We start from the raw sequence: 7,500 nt of genomic DNA, 5'->3' as shown, positions 1-7,500 counted from the left end.
CCTTGTATTTTCCATACCAGGGAAACCAAATATTATTACTGATGGAGGTCTTAGCAATGGCCAGGGAGAGGAAACACAGATATGTGTCTTTTCTACTTCCTTTCAAGCTTACTATCCTAAGCTATTATAAACAATAGTGATTACTATTGTTAATAAAAATGTATGCTTTTATATCAATGATATAAAAAACATGATACTCATTGAGCCCTTTTCCTTTACAGGAGCCGATTTAGAAGTGTGCACCATTGTTCTGCAACCACAAGGGCAAAGACTTTTGTGGACACACTATGTGCAGGACTCATGCCCCCTGCTGCATCGTGTCGGAAGACCTGAAGTATTGGGACCCGAAGGGTTGCCTCATCTGCTCAACCCTGCTGGCTAACGGCTTCAGAGAAGCCCTCCCAGTCAACATAGAGACTAGGTACGCAGCAAGAACCCTTCGCAAAGGGGTAAGAGGGTTTCAAAAGAACTCTCTGGGACCATACTTACCCAACGACTCCCTAAGGTGCCTTCTGTTCCCCAAGGCTCTATCAAACGCGGTAGTGCCCCAGGAACAGGTCCAGCCTCCTCTCGTACAACTGAAGATCGACGCGGACATAAACAAGGCACTGGAAGGCATGGACATCCACCAAGAAAGGATGTCAGAAGTGTTCACTGACATGGAGCAGAACATACTGCAAGGAGGCCCTAAAGAAGACGTGGAACATCCAAAAGTGAAGGAAAAAGGATCCGTTTCAATGACAACCGAAGACCCTCAGTTCGCCGTAACGGCATACCAACCTATGGTGTCAACCTCTTCAGCCCCAACTCCTCAACCAGCTGCACAGGTCGACAAGAGCGAAGCGATCCTCACGTCGATCCAGCGGATGTTGGAATCATTCCAGAAGGAACAAGAGACGATGAAACAGTCAATCAAGCAGCAGCTGATACTGCTACAGGAAAGGGCGGACCGCCCTGAACCTTCCAGGGGCTCCACTAAGAAGCCCCTTAGAGTGTTGGATCTCCCTCACAGCTCCGAAACCAACCCCTGGAGGTATGCGGAGCATATGCCCATGATGAATGGGAAATTATTCGTCTCAGAGAAGTTGGGAGGCAAACTAATTGAAGATCTCGAGTTCTGGCCTAGCTTTTCAGCTTACCCAGAATGTTACATGAGACTGCGGGATGAATATGCAGCTCGTAAGGAAACTGTACCCAAAGAAGTCATTGTCTTCGAGCATGACAAGGCGCAATGAAAGCCTTGAAGGAAGCCGTGTACACCAACTCCAAAGTCTCAGCACTTGCTCCTTCCTCCATCCCTTTCCCCTTTTCGGAGAAAGCACTAGACTTTGCCATCAAGGCAGTCGAAGAGAGCAAACCCTGCCCAACCCTAGAGGAATGCAAACCATTCTCTCTAGCAATGCCTGCCTGCGAGGAGAAGCGGAAGGATGTCCACCTAACCTTCTCCGTCTCGAAGTTGGATCCGGAGATAGCAGGCCAGCAGTTCAATGAGAACCTTCCGAAGTTGCCAGACCATCTTCTGAGGAGGGAACAGGAGACAAAGGAGAGACTTCGGCCTCCTTTTCTCATCAGTACTACCAGGAAATGAGTGCAGGCCTACATAACACCCAAGAAGTGTACATATTCCTGGCTAAGTCTCACATGGGGACCCTTGTGAAAGACTTATATGCTTTCCTCAGAGCAAGGAGAGCCTGCAGAGAGTTCGTTTTTGCCTCGGCGACCGTAAAACGTGAACCCCGGAAGCTGATTTCCTCGTGCATCTGGGGTAAGGACCTTTTCTCATAGGAGCTTGTCTGAGAGATCATAGCCAGAGCAGCCATGGATAATAGGAACCTTCTACAAAAGTGGGGTATGACCTCAAAGAGGAAATCTTCATCAGACGGAGGTCCCCAGCCTAAGAACAAAAAGGCAAGGAGACCACGCACACCTGCACAACTTCCTGCCGTGACCATGACCACGATGCCTCAACTGGTAGCCCAGCCTCAGACCACCTTCCAAATGGTCCCTCAACAACTGGTAGCCCAGTTGCCCGCATTTAACCCTGGCTTTGAGAGGCACTCGACTTCCTTTCGCCCTCACAAAGGAAAAGGCCCAAGGAGAAGTTCCTCCGGAAACCCCTCTCGGGGCCGAAGAGGACTTGGTCACGGAAACAAGTCGTCAGGACCCCCAAATCAATGAGGGGCTCCAGGTAAAGTGCAGACTGTATCACTTTCGGGATCGCTGGACCTTCGATCCCTGTGCCCACAGCCTAATCGCGAATGGACATGGGTGGAAATGGATCAGAACTACACCCCGTTTTCCAGAATTCTTCCAACACTCCAAACCCTCGTTAGAAGAATATACCTCAGAACTCTTGAACAAGAAGGTAATAAGGAAAGGGAAGTCCATCAAATTCCAGAGAAGGCTGTTTTGTGTTCCCAAGAAAGACTCATACAAACTCAGAGTCATTCTAGACTTGTCTCTACTCAACAAGTTCATCGAGAACAACAAGTTCTGGATGCTTACTTTGCAACAAATAAGGACCCTTCTACCAAAAGGGGAGTACACAGTCTCAATAGACCTAGCAGATGCTTACTGGCGTCTGCCAGTCAGCCGCCCCTTCTCCTCTTACCTAGGATTCAAGCTACGGAAGAAGTTTGTCTTCAGAGCAATGCCCTTCAGACTGAACACAGCCCCAAGGATATTCACGAAGCTAGCAGACACAATCCTCCAACAGCTACTCTCCGAATGAGTTCAAGTGGTAGCATATCTAGACGATGGCTGGTGTGGGCAGCAACCAAGACTACTTGTCTGCAGGCAGCCAAAAAAGTGATCCAGTTCCTGAAACACCTGGGCTTCAAGATCAACCACACAAAGTCTCCCCTTTCTCCAGCTCAGAAGTTCCAATGGTTAGGAATCCGATGGGACTTAAAAGTCACACCACCTCTCCATTCCATCCAAGAAGAGGAGAGAGATAGCGGGACCTGTCAAGAGACTAATCCATCACAAGAGGATTTCAAGACGCCAACAGGAAAGAGTATTGGGCTCTTTCTAGTTCGCAGCAGTGACAGACCCGATCCTAAAAGCACGTCTAAAAGATGCGTCAGTAGTCTGGAGAAGATACGCATCAAACGCTCGAAGAGGTCAACTAAGGTTGACCCTGACCCTATTGCACACGCAGTTAAGGCCGTGGTCAACAGCCAAGAGACTAGCACGGACAATTCCCCTGCAACCACCACAACCATCAGTTGTGATACACACGGACGCCTCCCTGGAAGGATGGGGAGGCCATTCTCACGAGAGAAAAGTGCAAGGGAATTGTCGCACCAGTTCAAAACCTTTCACATCAACATTTTGGAAGCTATGGTAGTTTTCCTGACGTTGAAGAAACTATCCCCTCGCAGAGCAATCCACATCAGATTGGTCCTGGACAACGAAGTGATAGTAAAATGTCTAAATAGACAAGGCTCGAGATAGCCTCACATCAACCATGTGATGTTAGCCATCTTCTACCTGGCAAGGAAGAGGGGATGTCACCTATCAGCAGTTCACCTACAAGGGTTCCGCAATGTGACGACGGACGCTGTATCCAGGCGAAAGCCCATAGAGACAGAATGGTCCCTAGACGCAGACTCACTTTCCTTTATCTCGGAAAAAGTCCCGGAACTGCAGATCGACCTCTTCGCAACGAGCGACAACAAGAAACTACCTCGTTACGTAGCCCCTTATATGGACCCTCAAGCAGAGGCGATGGACGCCATGTTCCTCGACTGGAACAGGTGGAATCGTATTTACCTGTTTACACCAACCAATCTGCTGCTAAGAGTCCTCGACAAGCTAAGATCCCTCAGAGGGACAGCTGCAGTAGTCGCCCCCAAGTGGCCGAAAAGCAATTGGTTCCCTCTAGTCCTAGAGTTGAAAATGAAGCTGTTTTCTCGGTCGAACCCAGTATTATCCCAACTGGTCCAGATGTCGACTGTCTATGCTTCATCCTCGAGAACCAACAACCAACATCTCATGATTTTCCCACCTTAACGGCGAACAAAAAGTTTGGAATCTTGAAGGATAAAATTGACTTCATCGAAGAGTATAAGTCAAATTCGACTAGGAGACAATATGAATCGTCATGGAAGAAATGGGTTTCCTTTGTGAAAACTAGGAAACCGACAGAAGTATTGATACATTTCTGTCTTGCATTCTTCATCTACCTACATGAACAAGGCCTGGCTTCTACTACGATTACCTCGTATAAGTCGGCCCTGACTAGACCACTTCTGTACGCCTTTGAGGTGGACCTCTCCAGTGAAATCTTCAATAAGATCCCAAAAGCATGTGCTGGACTCAAGCCAGCAACCCCTCGAAAGCCCATCACGTGGTCTTCGGACAAAGTCTTGCACTATGCTTCGAACCTGAACAATGAGGATTATACTCTAAAGGATCTAACACAGAAAGTCATCTTTCTGTTTGCAATAGCCTCAGGGGCTAGAGTTAGTGAAATAGTGGCCTTATCCAGAAACGAAGGCCATATTCAGTTCCTAGACACAGGAGAACTGAACCTCTTTCCTGATCCTGCCTTTCTTGCCAAGAATGAGCTACCCACTGAGAGCTGGGTTCCTTGGAGAATCTGCCCACTGAAGGAAGATGTCTCTCTATGCCCAGTAGTGTCTTTTAACCCTGGATAGGTACGCTCATCGGACACCCCTTTAAGGGTATACTCGGTCGCGCGCGACCCCGACGCAAAAAAAAATTCTTGAAAAATCTGTTTTTGCAGTAACCTCCTCTTTTTTTTTTTTGCCAAAAAAAAGTTCAACGAATGCTTAAAAATACTGTAAAGATAAATACTACTCATCTGCAGAAAAACTATTTATTATAAATATTTTAAAAAATTAAGTAGAAAAAAAAGACCTTACATAAAAATTCATAAAAAAAAAATTTATACATATATACACAAATCCTTTTAGGAATTGATTCTTGAATGTTTAGGACACATCTTGATGTATTTTGGATGAAGTCGGACCCATGGAGGTGAAGATCTGAAATGAGAAAAAAAGGGTACCTTTTTTTGGCCAAAAAAATTTGTCCAAATTTCATGAATTTTTTTGGGTACCCAAATGAAATAGGAAGTGGCTATTTTTTTTAGGGAATAAACATATGTTAACCTAAAATAGAAATATGTAAAAAATCTTCATTATTTTGTAAATTACATTTATATCAGGGGCCATATCTAAAGGTCATTTTTTGAGTACTTGGAAATTTCGTAAAAAAATACATATATTTAATATATAATATGATGTTTATGCAGGTAAAAATATACCAAAATATCACAAATTCTATAGGGAACAAGAATATATATAGATAGGGCAACTTACGCTTCGGATATGTCCACAAAATGGCCGCCAACCACACTGACTCAGACTCCCTAATCTGCCACCCGAAATGTAGGAAGGGTATGTCAATTTCAAGGTGTTATTTACTAATCTAATTATTCTTGGATATGCATAAAAATTGTATGGTGGATTGCTGGATGATTGCCGATTATTTTATGACTATAAAATTAGAATTCTGACCCCAAAAAAAAATTTTGAAGGGAAGTAAAATCGAAAAAAAAAAAAATGTGATACAATATAATATTTTAGCTAAAAAAATTTGATGATATTCTATCAAAAAAGAAGTAAACAAAATTTTCCGACAAATAAACATCTAAATGAATCATTACTCTGTGATAGTTCCTTAGTACGTAGTAATTTTGAAAGAAATGAGAAAAAACGAAAAAGTGGCAATCGCAGGAAAATCGAACACATACCTTTATATACGCCATATCTGGCTACAAATAAAGATAGGCATGGGTAGCCAGATCATCTAGAAACACTTTCCAACACTATAAAAATATGAGTTTTGCGACACTACTTGCCAATTCCTTACGGTAACATGACTAAGCAAAAAAATGCAAAACAAATAAAAAGGGGCACTCGCGAAAAAATGGCCAACATTCTAATATACGGCATTTCAGAAAAAAAAAAATTTCAGCCACGTGCTAGGCAAACCATCAAGGCACATTTTCCGACAAATAAACATCTAAATGAATCATTACTCTGTGATAGTTCCTTAGTACGTAGTAATTTTGAAAGAAATGGGAAAAACCGAAAAAATGGCAATCACAGGAAAATCGAACACATACCTATATATACGCCATATCTGGCTAATAAAAAAGATAGGCATGGGTAGCCAGATCATCTAGAAACACTTTCCAACACTATAAAAATATGAGTTTTGCGACACTACTTGCCAATTCCTTACGGTAACATGACTAAGCAAAAAAAAAATGCAAAACAAATAAAAAGGGGCACTCGCGGAAAAATGGCCAACATTCTAATATACGGCATTTCAGAAAAAAAAAATTTCAGCCACGTGCTAGGCAAACCATCAAGGCACATTTTCCGACAAATAAACATCTAAATGAATCATTACTCTGTGATAGTTCCTTAGTACGTAGTAATTTTGGAAGAAATGGGAAAAACCGAAAAAATGGCAATCACAGGAAAATCGAACACATACCTATATATACGCCATATCTGGCTAATAAAAAAGATAGGCATGGGTAGCCAGATCATCTAGAAACACTTTCCAACACCATAAAAATATAAGTTTTGCGACACTACTTGCCAATTCCTTACGGTAACATGACTAAGCAAAAAAAAAATGCAAAACAAATAAAAAGGGGCACTCGCGGAAAAATGGCCAACATTCTAATATACGGCATTTCAGAAAAAAAAAAATTTCAGCCACGTGCTAGGCAAACCATCAAGGCACATTTTCCGACAAATAAACATCTAAATGAATCATTACTCTGTGATAGTTCCTTAGTACGTAGTAATTTTGAAAGAAATGGGAAAAAACGAAAAAATGGCAATCACAGGAAAATTGAACACATACCTATATATACGCCATATCTGGCTAAAAAAAAATATAGGCATGGGTAGCCACATCATCTAGAAACACTTTCCAACACTATAAAAATATAAGTTTTGCGACACTACTTGCCAATTCCTTACGGTAACATGACTAAGCAAAAAAAATGCAAAACAAATAAAAAGGGGCACTCGCGGAAAAATGGCCAACATTCTAATATACGGCATCTCAGATAAAAAAAAAGACATGCACGTGTTAGCCCAACCATCACGGCACACTTTCTAACAAATAAACATGAAAAAAAATCAATAATATACGGCAATTCCTTACTACGTAGTAAATTTTTACAAATATTGAAAAAAAACAGAAATTGGCAACCGCAGGAAAATACCCCACATACCAATATCTACGGCGTATCTGACAAAAACAAAGTTACGCATGGGTAGCCAGATCATCTAGACACACTTTCCAACACTAAAAAAGCAAAAGTTTTGCGACACTATTTGGCAATTTCTTACGGAAAAATGACTTGACCAAAAAATGAAAAAGGGGCACTCGCGGTAAAATGGTCCTCGTGGTGATGAACGACATTTCAACTAAAAAAAAAATCAT

The 7,500-nt window shown here is 42.5% G+C and overlaps 1 protein-coding gene and 1 long non-coding RNA gene across 4 annotated transcripts in view; one reads left to right on the top strand and one right to left on the bottom strand.

Annotated features, from left to right (window-relative positions):
- Sgf29 (SAGA-associated factor 29) overlaps window positions 1-7,500 on the top strand; it is a 185,254-nt gene that overhangs the window by 126,831 nt on the left and 50,923 nt on the right. The gene's annotated exons all lie outside the window — the stretch shown is intronic.
- The window catches only part of LOC137656896 (uncharacterized), a 95,126-nt gene that overhangs the window by 53,548 nt on the left and 34,078 nt on the right, over window positions 1-7,500 (bottom strand). The gene's annotated exons all lie outside the window — the stretch shown is intronic.

Source organism: Palaemon carinicauda, chromosome 17, assembly GCF_036898095.1.
Source record: "Palaemon carinicauda isolate YSFRI2023 chromosome 17, ASM3689809v2, whole genome shotgun sequence".
Taxonomy (NCBI): domain Eukaryota; kingdom Metazoa; phylum Arthropoda; class Malacostraca; order Decapoda; family Palaemonidae; genus Palaemon; species Palaemon carinicauda.
Note: the sequence above shows the minus strand (reverse complement) of the source record. Positions and strands in the feature narration are given on the sequence as shown.